Source organism: Giraffa tippelskirchi, chromosome 13, assembly GCF_054371585.1.
Source record: "Giraffa tippelskirchi isolate mGirTip1 chromosome 13, T2T-mGirTip1v1.2.pri, whole genome shotgun sequence".
Lineage (NCBI taxonomy): Eukaryota > Metazoa > Chordata > Mammalia > Artiodactyla > Giraffidae > Giraffa > Giraffa tippelskirchi.
Window position 1 is genome coordinate 36,022,824 of NC_137287.1, and position 14,405 is coordinate 36,037,228.

Here is a 14,405-nt window from a genome sequence, read left to right on the forward strand (position 1 = left end):
AAGGCACTACCTGCCTGTAACACTTTGACCACATCTTCTTTCCAGACCTGGCCCATCTTGAACTCACTCTTCAAAGTCCACATAAATGGAAGCTTCTCTCTGTAGCCATGACTGGCTGACGCATCCAGCTGGACTTATTTTTTTTCCCTAGAGCCCTACATCCCTCATCTGAACAAGAATCACACACTCTTTCTAACCTCTGTAGCCTTGGGCTGTCCAGGCTGTGAACTCCTGGAGAGCGAGCATATTTGTAAAGATTTCTTAAAAAAAAATGAATTAATAAAGAAGGCTGAGGGCTGAAGAATTGATGCTTTCTACTGTGGTGCCAGAAAAGACTCTTTAGAGACCCTTGGACTGCAAGGAGATCAAACTAGTCAATCCTAAAGGAAATCAACCCTGAATATTCATTGCAAGGACTGATGCTGAAGCTGAAGCTCCAATACTTTAGCCACCTGATGCAAAGAGCTGACTCACTGAAAAAGACCCTGAAGCTGGGAAAGACTGTGGGCAGGAGGAGAAAGGGGCGGCAGAGGATGAGATGGTTAGATGGCATCACTGACTCGATGGACATGAGGTTGAGCAAAATCCAGGAGATAGTGAAGGACAGGGAAGCCTGGTGTGCTGCAGACCATGGGGTTGCAAAGAGTAGGACATGACTTAGCAACTGAACAATAGCAGCAACAACAACAATTAATTTATATGTTTTTGGCTGTGTTAGGTCTTCATTGCTGTTTGGGCTTTTCTCTAGTTGCAGTGAGTTGGCTGAGCTCAGAAAGCTGAGTGCCGAAGAATTGATGCTTTTGAACTGTGGTATTGAAGAAGACTCTTGAGAGTCCCTTGGACTGCAAGGAAATCAAACCAGTCTATCCTAAAGGAAACAGTCCTGAATGTTCATTGGAAGGACTGATATTGAAGCTGAAACTCCAATATTTTGGCCACCTTCTGCGAAGAGCTGACTCATTTGAAAAGACCCTGATGCTGGGAAAGATTGAGGGTGGGAGGAGAAGGGGACAACAGAGGATGACATGGTTGGATGGCATCACCAACTCACTGGACATGAGTTTGGGTAAACTCCGGGAGTTGGTGATGGACAGGGAGGCCTGGCGTGCTGTGGTCCATGGGGTCTCAAAGAGTCAGACACAACTGAGCGACTGAACTGAATTGAACTGAGTGAGAGGAGGGCTACTCTCTTGTTGTGGTCTGTGAGCTTCCCACTGGGGTGGCTTCTCTTGCTGAGGAGCACAGGCTTCAGTAGCTGCAGCTGCGGGGCTCTAGAGCACGGGCTCAGTAGCTGTGGGGCACACACTGTGTTGCTCTGCGGCATGTGGGCTCTTCCCTGATCAAGAATCGAACCTGTGTCATCTGCACTGGCGGGTGGATATTTTTTTTTACCACTAACCCACCAAGGAAGTCCTCAAGGACAGTGAATTTTATCCAGCCCAGTAGCCCTGCTACCTAGCACAGTGCCCAGCCTCTCCCCAGCTGCTCACCACACTGGAAAAGTCCAGGAAGCCCTGCCTCGTTGACCCAAGGTGCTAAACCCCGAGGGAGAGCGCTGAACTTGACTCCAGAAAGAAGTCTTCTCTGAGCATCATGGCCTTCTCGGGTGCTCCCCTACTTGGCATGCAGGTGGATAAGGTTAGTTTCACATCTGTGTCAGCTTCATGCCCACACTTTTATATCTGTTTTTAATCCAACCTGCAGTTGAAATGAATTTTATACTCCCCCACCCTTGACACTAATAAGAATCTGACAAATCTTTTAGGTGGATTGTTTTATAAAAACGAAGGCTGAGAACCATTGTTCCAAGGTGAAAATAGAAATGGTCATTAACAATGGCACCAGGCAGCAGGGAAAATCTAAAGGCCTAAGAGTTCCAGAGCAGTGATGCAATTTAAAATAAAACAAAACGAAGGCTGTCCTGAGTTTGCAATTACTCTTGCAAATGATGGAAAGAGTGATCTGTGACCAGGGAGAATCTTGGATCCTGGTGAAATTGGATGGAATTTTCAGGGCCCTGAGATGATGCCCCAGTTAAAGAGCTGAGAGGGAAGGAAAGGGAAAGGACGTCGGAACAAAGTCAGGCAGAGCTGCTCACTCCATGCATTAGCCGCGGTCACCTCTGTGCTCATCCAAATGGATGCACAGAACAGCGAACCAATTACTTCCAAGACGCTGGAGTTGATGACCCCTGGGCAGGCAGTGTGGAGTTTAACTCTAACTCAGACTCTCTCAACAGGGCTGGCTACAGCAACGCTTCTACTTCAACAGAGTCAGCCACCCCCTGCTCCATAGATTCCTGCACATGGCGACCACGACGGGCTCCTAAGATCTCCTGTCTCCACATTTGCCCCTCTTAGCCCCCCAGGGAGCAGGCAGAGGAGTGTTGACAAGCTATGGATACGTCCATGTTACTTGATGGTTTAACCCCTGTATGGATGGCTGCCTTTTCCATTGCCAACAAAACCTACACCCAGGGCACACGGTCTGATGGCCCGCGTGGTGGGCTCCTGGCCACAGGCCCAGCCTTGTCTGTTTGTCAGCAAGCAGGCATACCCTCCCTCCAGACCCCCTCGGGTACCAACCCCAGCGACTGACCAGTTCTGAGTCACGCCTTACTCCCCACTAGCCACAGGGATGCTGTGTCTTTGACCTGGGATGCTCTTAACACCCAATTAACTCTCATCATTATATCCTCATGGAAGCCTCTGCCCCACGGTCTCACGAGTCCATTATTCTTTCTTCAAAGTGCATCTCCCAGCTGTCATTTCACAGTGAGAGGAAAATGCTCTCCTGTTCAAGGCTGCCTGTGTCACCAGGCAAGTCGGCTCCATGAGGGCAGGGACTGTCACTGCATCTGTCTGCTCACCCATCTAACTCCAGGTCTGACCACCCTGCAGTGGGCATGGATGGCATGTGAAAAGCTCTTGCAGAAGGAAGGATGGAAGGGAGGAGGGATAGAGGGGTGGAGAGGGGAGAGAAGGGAGGAAGAGAGGAAGGAAAGGAGAGAGGGAGGAAAATAGGCTTCCCAGCTAACTCCAGACACACTTCCAGCGATAGTCAGCTTCTCTAAAGCTTCCTCCCTCCCCAACCCATCTCCGCCTAGCTCAGTCCAGAAATCAGGTCTGATGGTCCTGACTCTGGTTCCATGAGCGCTCTGATGGGATGAAACCTCACCTTACCCGAGTTCCTTTCCTCCCAGGAATCTAGACTGCCCTGCTAACTTTCTGCCGACTCCTAGAACTGAGAACTCGCATACTGTGGGGTTGTTCTCTACCACGAACTCAATAAGAACAGAAGGTACCAAGCCCCGGAGCAGGAATAACAGAGCAGAGAGGAAAACAGGTGAGGCTGGAGGGGTCTGGGAGAGAGGAGAGGCTGCCTCGTGGCCAGATGACCTAGCAATTCAGGACCTACTTGACCCTCCTGGTACTGATCACACCCCCCGTCTCACTCCTGCGTTGGGTACTGGATGTCCCTATTTTCTGAGCTACTCTGAGTGCGTCTCTGTCACTTGCCAACAGAGGAGTCATGTGTCACAAAGGGTGGCCTCTCCCCCAGCTGGGGGCTCTGCCACCAGCCCTGCCTTCAGATATACAATCTATATCTTGACCACATTGAGGATGGTGACTGCACGCACTCTTCCCCAGTTGCTCAGTGGTCCCTATCTAGACAGCATGTTAAAAAGCAGAGACATTACTTTGCCAACAAAAGTCCGAATAGTCAAAGCTACGGTTTTTCCAGTAGTCATGTATGGATGTGAGAGATGGACCATAGAGAAAGCTGAGCACCGAAGAATTGATGCTTTTGAACTGTGGTGTTGGAAAAGACTCTTGAGAGTCCCTTGGACTGCAAGGAGATCCAACCAGTCTATCCTAAAGGAAATCAGTCCTGAACATTCACTGGAAGGACTGTTGCTGAAGCTTCACTACTTTGGCCACTTGATGCAAAGAGCCAATTCATTGGAAAAGACCCTGATGCTGGGAAAGATTGAAGGCAGGAGAAGAAGCGGGTGGCAGTGGATGAGAAGGATGGATGGCATCACCGACTCAATGGACATGAGTTTGAGCAAACTCTGGGAGATGGTGTAGGACAGGGAAGCCTGGCATGCTGCAGTCCATGGGGTCGCAAAGAGTCAGACACAACTAAAGCAACTTAGCACTCACACTCAAGCTGAATAAGAACAAAATCCAACAGCCAATAGTTCTAAACCAAAATGGATTCTGAGGACTTCCCTGATGGTCCAGTGGCCAAGACTCCACACTCCCAATGCAGGGGGCCCAAGTTCAATCCCTGGTCAGGGAACTAGATCCCACATACTGCAACTACAGACCCTGCATGCTACAGCTAGACCCAGCACAGCCAAATGAATACATATTTAAAAATAAATACATAAACAACCCCAACCCCCAACCCATCCTCACTATGCCTTCACCCTGGCTGGTTCCCTTGCCAGGGAATCTGTTCTCTCTTCATCTGCCTGGGAACAGAGACCTAGTCTTCACATCCTCAGGGAACCCTTGCCAAGCACAGCAGAGGCCTTGCCAAGCTCCCGCTTCCCGCTCTCAGTATCCCTCTGAGTATTCATTGCTCGCCAACATCAGCAGCTTTATCTGTCTCCTTCACTGGATCCTCAGCACTTTACAACTCCAGGCCATACTTCTCCTTATTCATGAGTGATGGCACGAGGGTCATTTGAGACACTGACTAGGGTTCAAAATCAATTCTCCCATTCATTTAGGTACATAACTCTGGGCAAACTTCTTTATCGCTCTGAGCCTCTGTTTGCTTACCTATCAGAAGATGGGAATAACCTTGTTCCTTAGAGGGTTTGTGTGAGAATTATACACCATAAATACCTAGCACTGCTAGCCAATACATGGTCATCGAGCCAGACACCCAACAAAGATGCATACTTGGTCAACAACAGTCCTTCCAATAAATGACATCACACGTGCTTTGCAAAATGCTGCCAAATAAGTAAGATTATCGGTGACTCTGACAGCCAATCTCAGGCAGTTCAACAGCCAACACAGCATCTGGCACATAGTAGGTGTCATTTGTGCATGTGTGCTCAGTGGCTCAGCAGTGTCCAGCTCTTTCCGACCCAACGGACTGTTGCCCGCCAGGCTCCTCTGTCCACAGGATTTCCCAGGCAAGAATATTGGAGTGGGTTGTCATTTCCTCCTCCAGGGGATCTTCCCAATCCAGGGATCGAACCTGTGTCTCTTACGTCTTTGGCACTGACAGGCAGATTCTTTATCGCTGCCCTAGCTGGGAAGCCCAGGTGTCATTTAAGATTTCCCAAACTAAGGAAGGAAGGGGGCTCTGCCCTTACTGAAGAAATGCAATTGTAGCTGCTGCTCCAAGGCTTATATTTGACTTGTCACAGTGTTTAAATGCAGCAAACATCAATTAGTCTGCCTGCTGCATTTAATTTGGCTGCACACACCCCATCCAGCAAGGGTTCAGGTACAGTATCGGCAGCTGCTTCGTGAGAAGATGCTTCCGGTCTCCCTCCCCAGGGAATCGAACTTCTCCCCAAAGCTCCAGGGACCTTCAGGAGACTAAGGATATTATGCCCTGCCTGCCACCCCACTTTGAGGCTTATTGTTGGTGTGTTTAATTTCCTGTCTTGGCCTTACAGGAGATTTCTAATGTTTGGGCTGTAGGGTATGGTCTGATTAAAAGTAATCCTCCCAATTATGGGCTGGCATGAGCCTCCTGTCACACGCACTCTGCCACCAGTCTCTGCCTCCCTGTCAGCAATAATTGTCTCGGCACTGCCTAACTGTAAATGAAAACCCCAGGGGCATGTGTGGGTCCCCAGCTCCCAGGCCGCACCGGATCTTTTAATTTGCACTGTCTGTCAAAAAGATGCTGCTGTGTGTACTCAAAGAAATCCTCAGACTCTCAGATTCAAGGCCAGGGAGAGCAAGGGTACCACAGCCTCTTCGGAGAAACTGTATTTGAACCCACCAGAGATAACAGGGCATATGCAAGGCAATGAGGCTCTTTTTATTCCGCTTCAATCTTCAGCGAGACCAGGTATGAAACAAGGAAGCTGAACTGTAGGGAAAATTCAAGGTGTATTTATATTATTACTTTTTTTTTTCCCCACCAAGTCCACAAGACAGAACCTTGCATTCAAAGCAGGTGATAGCAACTCTGTGAAAGGACACACACACAGGAGACCTGATAATTGCAATCTCTATAAAATTAAAACTTTCTGGGTGTGGAGTGAGGGGAAAGATGTCTGTCCTTTCAGGTGAGAAACATCACTAGGTTCTTCTTGTGTAAGCAGAGAAGACTGTCTGTTCTGGGCCCTGTGGCCAGACCCACAATGGGCAGTAGACTGTGGTGCTGAGTCAGCATCTCCATCACTCGGAGATGCTACAGAGCAAAGGTCTCTGAGGAGTAAGGAAGAAGGGGGTGTTTTGTTGTGCTCCTGTACCCACATTCCTGTTGCTAAGAAGGGCACCTGCCCAGGAATGCAGGTGTCCAGCCTGGCTTCTCCCCACTTTCCTTGTCCCTGGACAGAGGACTGGGAGAGGGTGAGGCCTGAACCCCAGAAGGGCACTCGGACCCTTCCCTTAGGAATTTACAGTGTAGACATGCAGGCAAGGTGCTTCTGTCTGCACATGGACAAGGCACCTGAACAGTGTGATCCAGTCTGAGGGCTGGGCATCTTTTGGGAGCGCTTATGGGGGACAAAGTGCATGTTAGTTTTGCCCAAAGCTAGTGGAGTCTGAAGAACTGATGCTTTAGAATTGCGGTGCTGGAGAAGACTCTTGAGAGTCCCTTGGACTGCACGATGATCCAACCAGTCAATCCTAAAGGAAATCAATCCTGAATATTCAGTGGAAGGACTGATGCTGAAGCTGAAGCTCCAATATGTTGGTCATCTGATGCAAAGAGCTGACTCATTGGAAAAGACCCTGATGTCGGGAAAAACTGAGGGCAGGAGGAGAAGGGGGCAACAGAGGCTGAGATGGTTGGATGGCATCATTGACTCAATCGACATGAGTTTGAGCAAATTCTGGGAGATAGTGAAGTACAGGAGAGCCTGGTGTGCGTCAGACATGACTTAGCAACTGAACAACAACCACCACCAAGGGAGGTCTCTCAGACATAGTGATTCTAAGTAACAGTCTCTTCCTCTAAGAACAACCACTGCTCCCAAGCCTTTGAACTCTCCCCAGCAGACATGTGGCACCATGAGAAGGATCCCCTCATGATTCAAATGTGGTAGGTTCACCTGGGAGGTTGGGGGCTGGGCTGCAATAATCAACCATTGACAGGAAATGCAGAACAGATACAGCAATCAGAAAGCTCCCAGGAGGCTGAGATACAAAGAGATTTACAGAGCTAGGGTACAAAGCAAATCAGTGCAAATACATGATGCTTTTGTTCATTAATCACCTTTATTTCTATTGGAGTTCAGTTACTTTGCAAGGCTGTGTTAGTTTCTACTGTACTGTAAAGTGAATCAGTCACATGCATGCACATACACGTCAATAGTATATACATTTCAATCCCATGGAATATTACTCAGCCATCAATCACCTTTTACTCTGAACCTCTTTCTCAGTGAAAAGAAGCTTTCCATTTCTATTACCAAGATTAATGTGTCAACAATACACAACCATAACCATAGCAGGAACCAGATGTCAAGGAGAAGGCAGGGAAAGAGACCAAACAACAACAAAAAAAATCAAAACCAAAGCAAAAGCCAAGGAAAAAACCCTCAGTACATGGTGTGATGTATTTGCTCAGATGGCCACTTTATTCACACCACTGAGAACACTTTATTTTGGAGCCCCATAACTCACTGCTCTATTAAAGAAAAGGAAAGTAGCTGGCAGCGTCTACTTCAACACGGAGCAAGAAAATGGACCATAAGGAAAACCCAGCCTCTTCTCTGAAAGCCTCAATTAAAAAAAAAAAAAATCTATTTAATATGTGTTGGACTCCAGAGCACCTTATTACCTTATTTAATTCAGACCAGGGTAGATGTCTCCGAATAAAAATGGCACTAACGTGAGAGGAACTAGGCTGAGGGACGTGGACATCATATTTTCTTCAGAGAGATAATCAGCTTATCAGAATTCATTTCAACCTAAGAAAGGTCTCACAGCTACACTGAAAATTCAAGCTGATCTCATCATCTCAAGGATGTAATCTCAAGGAAATGGTAAAAACTATCAAGGCAAGCTTGGTGCAGTTATCTTTATGTATAAGAACCGTAAGCATCAGATCCTGACAGAATCACTGTGGCAGGGTCCACTCCCAAGTCTGGGAGGAAGCTCGATATAAAATACATCAAGTGCCTTTGCTGAGAATACTGTTATTTATTTTTGCTTCCAAGTCACCGAAGTTACTTTTCAAAGATGCATTGCTACACTCTTTCCGTCTAACCCCCACACCCCTCCCACACACACACACACACTGAAATCTGGTATTTTGAAAAACATAGGCTTTAAAAAATTGTCTCCTACTCACCAACAAAGGTATGTGCTTTTTAATCCTATTCTTGCTATTAACTAGCTGTTTGGCCTTGATTAGGATACTTAACTCCGAGCCTCAGTTTCCTCACTTGCAAAAAGAAAGGGCTTGTACCTTCAGGATTTTAACTGCTCTTTTAATTTCTCTGGATAATCGGGTTCACGTGCATTCTCATGAGAAGGAAAACCAATGAGAGCACCAGCAAAGCCTCCATACAAGTATTTTTAAGTCTTTAGAGAACAAACTTGTGGTTACCAAGGGGGAAGAGGGGTGAGGGAGGGATGGATGAGGAGTTTGGGATTAGAAGATGCAAACAAGCATATATATTGATAGAATGGATAAACAATAAGCTCCTACAGTGAACAATACTCAACATCCTGTGATAAACCATAATGGAAAAAATACTTCAAAAAGAATATATATTGATGTTTGTGTGTGTGTGTGTGTGTGTGGGCACGCACATGCTCAGTCACTTCAGTTGTGTCCAACTCTTTGCGACTCTATGGACCGTAGCCCATCAGGCTCCTCTGTCCATGGGATTCTCCAGGCAAAAATACTGGAGTGGGTTGCCATGCCCTCCTCCAGGGGCCCTTCCTGAAGCCTACATACATACACACATACACACACACACACACACACACACACGTGTGTGTGTGTAACTGAATCACTTTGCTGTACAGCAGAAATTAGCACATCTAAACCAACTATACTTCAATTTTTAAAAGGTGTACATAAGTCTCAACAGAAGACAACAGCGAGATAAAATATACCATGTGTACCTCTTGGTATGAAACTCCATCCCCCTCCACCCCACAAATTAAACAAAAATAGAGAAAACCCATCTAGTCAGAAGGGAATATCTAATTCTCAAAGAAATGCAATGGATTTCAGAAGATACAAGAAAATTCCCCACGGTTCAGCAAAGCACCACTGAGCCACTTGGCACAATGTTCCAGAAAAACAAAGACAATGAAATGAAGGAAAAATAGCCCGGCAGAAAGGTGGATCGATAGAGCACTCAGCAACCCCGGGAGGGACAAGGGGGTGCCATAAAATCAGACCGGAGTCACAAAAAGTTTGGTAAACGTTCCGAAGGCCACATCGGGTCATTGTCAAAAGTTATGTGTTTAATGCGAGACCTCATCCAAACTTGTTTGGGTTGATATTTTCTTTACAGCATGACTTCAAGCAAGTGATAAATACAGTACACTTTGCCACAAGAAATATAGGATGTTTCAAGACAGAACTACTTGTTTCTCTGGCTTTGTCATGAGCGACAATAACATTTAATGGAAAGAACTCAAGACCTAAAGTAAGCAGAACTCGGGTTCTGTTTTTTTCTCTTTTTGACGCTGAAACATTTATGGATCTCTCTGAACCTCAGCATCGTCCCCTGGCAAGTGACAAGCACCAACAACTCGGCACTATTCTGAGGACTGAAGGAAACAGTGCCTGGAAAACGCTCCACAAGATGCTTGCAGGGACTTCCCTAATGGTCCAGTGATGAAGACTCTGAGCTTCCAATGCAGGGGGCACCGTTTCCATCCCTGGTCAGGGAACTAAGATCCCACATACCAGGTGGTATGGGAAAAAAAAGAAAAGAAACTGCTTGCACACAGGTACCTCTCTGATGAATGTTAGCAACTTCTATTATGTGAAGCTTCATGTTTTGGTCTCAGAAGGAGCATTTAGAGAATGTTTACTGTAAATTCCAGATCCTCCTCTAAACTTTCTCTGTCATTTCTCTTCACTGAAGAATCCTCCCGACAACTGTGAGTTACTTTCACTCCACAAAGAATGCTCCCACTTACTCTAATGTGCTCCAACCTTTCACAAAAATGAGAAAAGGATCCTGTTAAGAGAGGTACTTGCTTTAATAAGGGCTGTATCACTTAATAAGAAAATAGTCCTTAATCCTAAAGCAAACTTCCAGCCAGGCAGTTGGGGGAAAAAAATTCATTTAATTTCCATCTATGGTCCATATTCTTCTAGACCACATGACAGCCATCAAAAATACAGCATTCACGCATACAAAACTTCAGGTTATTCACATGGCTTTCATGTCTGTTAGTCACTCAGTCGTGTCTGACTCCTTGAAACGCCATAGTATGAGTAAGCAGAATTTCCTTCAGATTTAAAATACATAAAATCCCTTGGAGAAGGGAATGGCAACCTACTCCAGTATTCTTGCCTGGAGAATCCCATGGACAGAGGAGCCTGGTGGACTACAGTGCAGGGAGTCGCAAAGGGTCAGACACGGCTAAAGCGACTTTAGCACACATACACGCAGGCATCTTAAGTCTACAACTTAAAGAAGCAAAAGGGGAGGGAAAAAAAAAATTCCCAAAGTTTCCAGTTTCTATTTCTAATCCTCAAGGATTTTTTTCAAAGACAATTCAGAGGCGGCAAATGTTTTTAAAAGGGAACATAATGGGAGTTATTTTTGTTCATTTGAACGCGTGCATCCACTCATTAATCCATTCGGCATTTTCTGAGCTCCCACTCTGCGAAAACCATCAAAGCGTGGGGCCAGGTACAGTTTGGGATTTGGAGATGAATGGGACGCTGCATTTTCTAAATGAGCTCACATTAATAACAGCGGATGGAAAGCAACAGCAAAACCAGGCTCCAGGCAGAGCAGGGGTGGAGGGACATGTTGGAACCTGGGGGTGGCAGTAGGGGGAAACAGACACGGCAAAGTGACAACTGAGATGACTCACGAAGAATAATTAGGTTTTGTTTGTTCTGCAGTCAGAGGAGGGGAGCATGAAGGCTTGGCAATACTGCAGTGTAAAGAGAGAGTGTGGCGACCCAGGTGGAGGCATGGCGCTCTACGGCATCTTGAAGGATCCTGAGCCATCCTTGGCCAGAATGTGGGAAGGTCAGTGAGGGGAGTGATCCTGGAAAAGATGAGGCCGGATGGAGGAGGCTGGCTGGGACATACCTAATGACAGCACCAATGGAAGGAATACTTACTGCCTGCCAGGCACTGTGCCTGGGGCTTCCCATGGACCAACAGAGGGCATAGGCTCCCTAATAACTCTGTGAAGCAGAGGCTTCTGATGTCAGCTTTACAGCCCAGCAAATTGAGTTCAGAGAGTCTGGTTACTAAAGACATCTGAGTGATAAACAGAGGGTCTGTGCCCTTCACTGAGACCCATCAGCCCCCAAAAGGTCAGGCTCTCAGCCACGGTAAATAAATGAGCTTAGACTTCAACTTTGAAAAGACCCTGATGCTGGGAAAGATTGAAGGTAGGAGGAGAAGGGGACGACAGAGGATGAGATGGTTGGATGGCATCACCGACTCAATGGACAAGAGTTTGAGTAAACTCTGGGAGTTGGTGATGGACAGGGAGGCCTGGCATGCTCCAGTCCATGGGGTTGCAAAGAGTCGGACCCACTGAGCGACTGAACTGAACTGAACTGAGACTTCAACTGGTAGCCATAAAGGATGTCTGAGGAAGGGGAGGACATGTTCTGACTAGCATCTTCAGAGACTGTCTGGCCACGCCATACAGAATGGGCTGGAAGTGACAGAGATGGAAATAGAGGTTCAGGGAGCTACTGGAAAACACAGTCTCTGAAGCTGCTTTACCTGGCTGTTCATTTGCGCTTCATCACTGGCTGGCTTTGTGACTTGAGGCAAGTTACTCAACCTCTCTGAGCCTCAATGTCTCCATCTGTAGTATGAGAATCATAGTAATACAGTGGCTGCAGCCACGAAAGTAAACAATGCTTGCTTCTTGAAAGAAAAGCTATGACAAATCTAGACAGCATATTAAAAACCAAGGACATCACTTTGCCAACAAAGGTCCATATAGTCAAAGCTATAGTTTTTCCAGTAGTCATGTATGCACGTGAGAGCTAGACGATAAACAAGGCTGAGCACCAAAGAACTGATGCTTTCAAACTGTGGTGCTGGAGAAGACTCTAGAGAGTCCCTTGGACTGCAAGGAGATCAACTCAATCTCCAGCCAATCCTAAAGGAAATCAATCCTGAATATTCATTGGAAGGATTGATGCTGAAGCTCCAGTACTTTGGCCTCTTGATGCAAAGAGCCAACTCACTGGAAAAGACTCTGATACTGGGCAAGATTGAGGGCAGGAGGAGAATGGGGGTGACAGAGGATGAGATGACTGGATGGCATCATTGACTCAATGGACATGAGTTTGAGCAAACTCTGGGAGATATGAAGGACAGGGAAGCCTGGCATGCTGCAGTCCATGGAGTCACAAAGAGTCGGACACAACTGAACAATAACAAAATAATACCACTCCTCTCAAGAAAATTGTTTTAGGGATGAATGTATTAATGTATTCAGAGTCTTTACATCTGCCTGGTTCGTTGAAGCCACTTAAGAACCATATTAATTAGATTGTGTGAAAGTCGCTGACTCGTGTCCGACTCTTTGTGACTCCATGGACTATACAGTCCATTGAATTCTCTAGGCCAGAATACTGGAGTGGGTAGCTGTTCCTTCCACCAGGAGATCTTCCCAACCCAAGGATCAAACCAAGATCTCCCTCATTGCAGAGGGATTCATTACCAGCTGAGCCACAAGGGAAGCCCAAGAATAGTGGAGTGCATAGCCTATCCTTTCTCCAGTGAATCTTCCTGACCCAGGAATCGAACTGGGGTCTCCTGCATTCAGGCCGATTCTTTACCAACTGAGCTATCAGGGAAGCCCATTAATTAGTCTGGCTTATCATAGCCTGAAAAAAAAAAGACACACTGAGAAGGAAAAAGAGACAATGGATCAGCCCAGTCAGATGAGTCCCCGGGATGTCAAGGCTTCAGGCACTTGCATTTTCCTCTTTGTGGTGTTAGTCCTCAGCATGACCCTCCCTTTTGAAGCTCCCACCACCTAAGCCATCACCCAGGAGGCTTCTAGATCTGACTGGGGCTGGGTAAAGGCTCCTCACCAGGGCACACAGTTCGAGGCAGGGGGTGGTGCCAGAGACAAGAACCGAGACAACAGAGAAAAGGGTCAAGGTCCCTCTGATCTCTTCCACCCGCTACTGCCAACTCCACTCAGTGCCACCCTTCAGCTTCCTAAGCTCCAAGTTACCTTGGAGGGGTTGCCCAGTCACCCAGGAACCAAACCAGACTGTAATTCCAGATTTTCCACGAACACCCATAGGGCAACGGGACACATTCAAACATCAGACTGCATTTGCATCGGACAAACAATGGAAATCATAGCAGTCTGTTTCCTTTCCAAGGGCTAACCTCTGGGAAACACTCCCCCAAGACGGCTTGTCAATCTTGAACCCTCCTTGGTACATTAGCACTAATGGTCTCTTTACTTTTTAATAAGTACTGTTACCAATCCAGGAAAAAAAAAAAGGTCTTGGTGAATCACATGCGTGTGCTACCTTAACTGAACCCACCAGGCTCTACTTAGCTAAAGGTAAAGTTCAGATACTTTGCGGTGGCCTTGAACTTGATTTGAAAAAAAAAAATCATCAAGCTCTGGCAGCTGTCACACCCCGATTATTCCGCAAACCTAAGGGCAAAACGAAAATTTGTCACCTGAATTGATCATTATCTTCTACCTCATTAGAGATCTGCTGTTTACCTGTGGTGTATAATGATGGGAGGCACGTGGGTCGCCCTGCGAGTTACTCTGTTAGTGGTGGAAAACGGTAACAGGTGATGGCTTGTGTTGAGCACACCGCACAGGAGAACTGAGCTCTTACACACCAGTATCATTCTTATTTTACAGATGAGGAATCCACGGTTCAGAGAAGTTCGTAACATGCCCAAGGTCACCACAATGGGAAGGTAACCAAGAAGTGGTGGCACTGGGATGTAAGCCACCATTTGACAGCAGATGCACAGGTGTCCACCCTATGATGTAACAGCGGTCACCCATTTGTCATCTCCTCCTGGGCAGTAT

At 46.8% G+C, this 14,405-nt stretch overlaps 1 protein-coding gene across 4 annotated transcripts in view; it reads right to left on the reverse strand.

The window, feature by feature from the left end:
* Positions 1-14,405, reverse strand: part of LOC145531678 (uncharacterized) — a 468,005-nt gene that overhangs the window by 367,158 nt on the left and 86,442 nt on the right. Inside the window, exon 1 of one of the 4 annotated variants that reach the window (XM_081554698.1) lies at positions 2,599-3,487. The exons of the other annotated variants lie outside the window; for them this stretch is intronic. The gene's annotated coding sequence lies outside the window, so the exon portion shown is untranslated. Of the gene's footprint in view, positions 1-2,598; positions 3,488-14,405 lie in introns of those variants that run through there. 4 annotated transcript variants of the gene reach the window in all.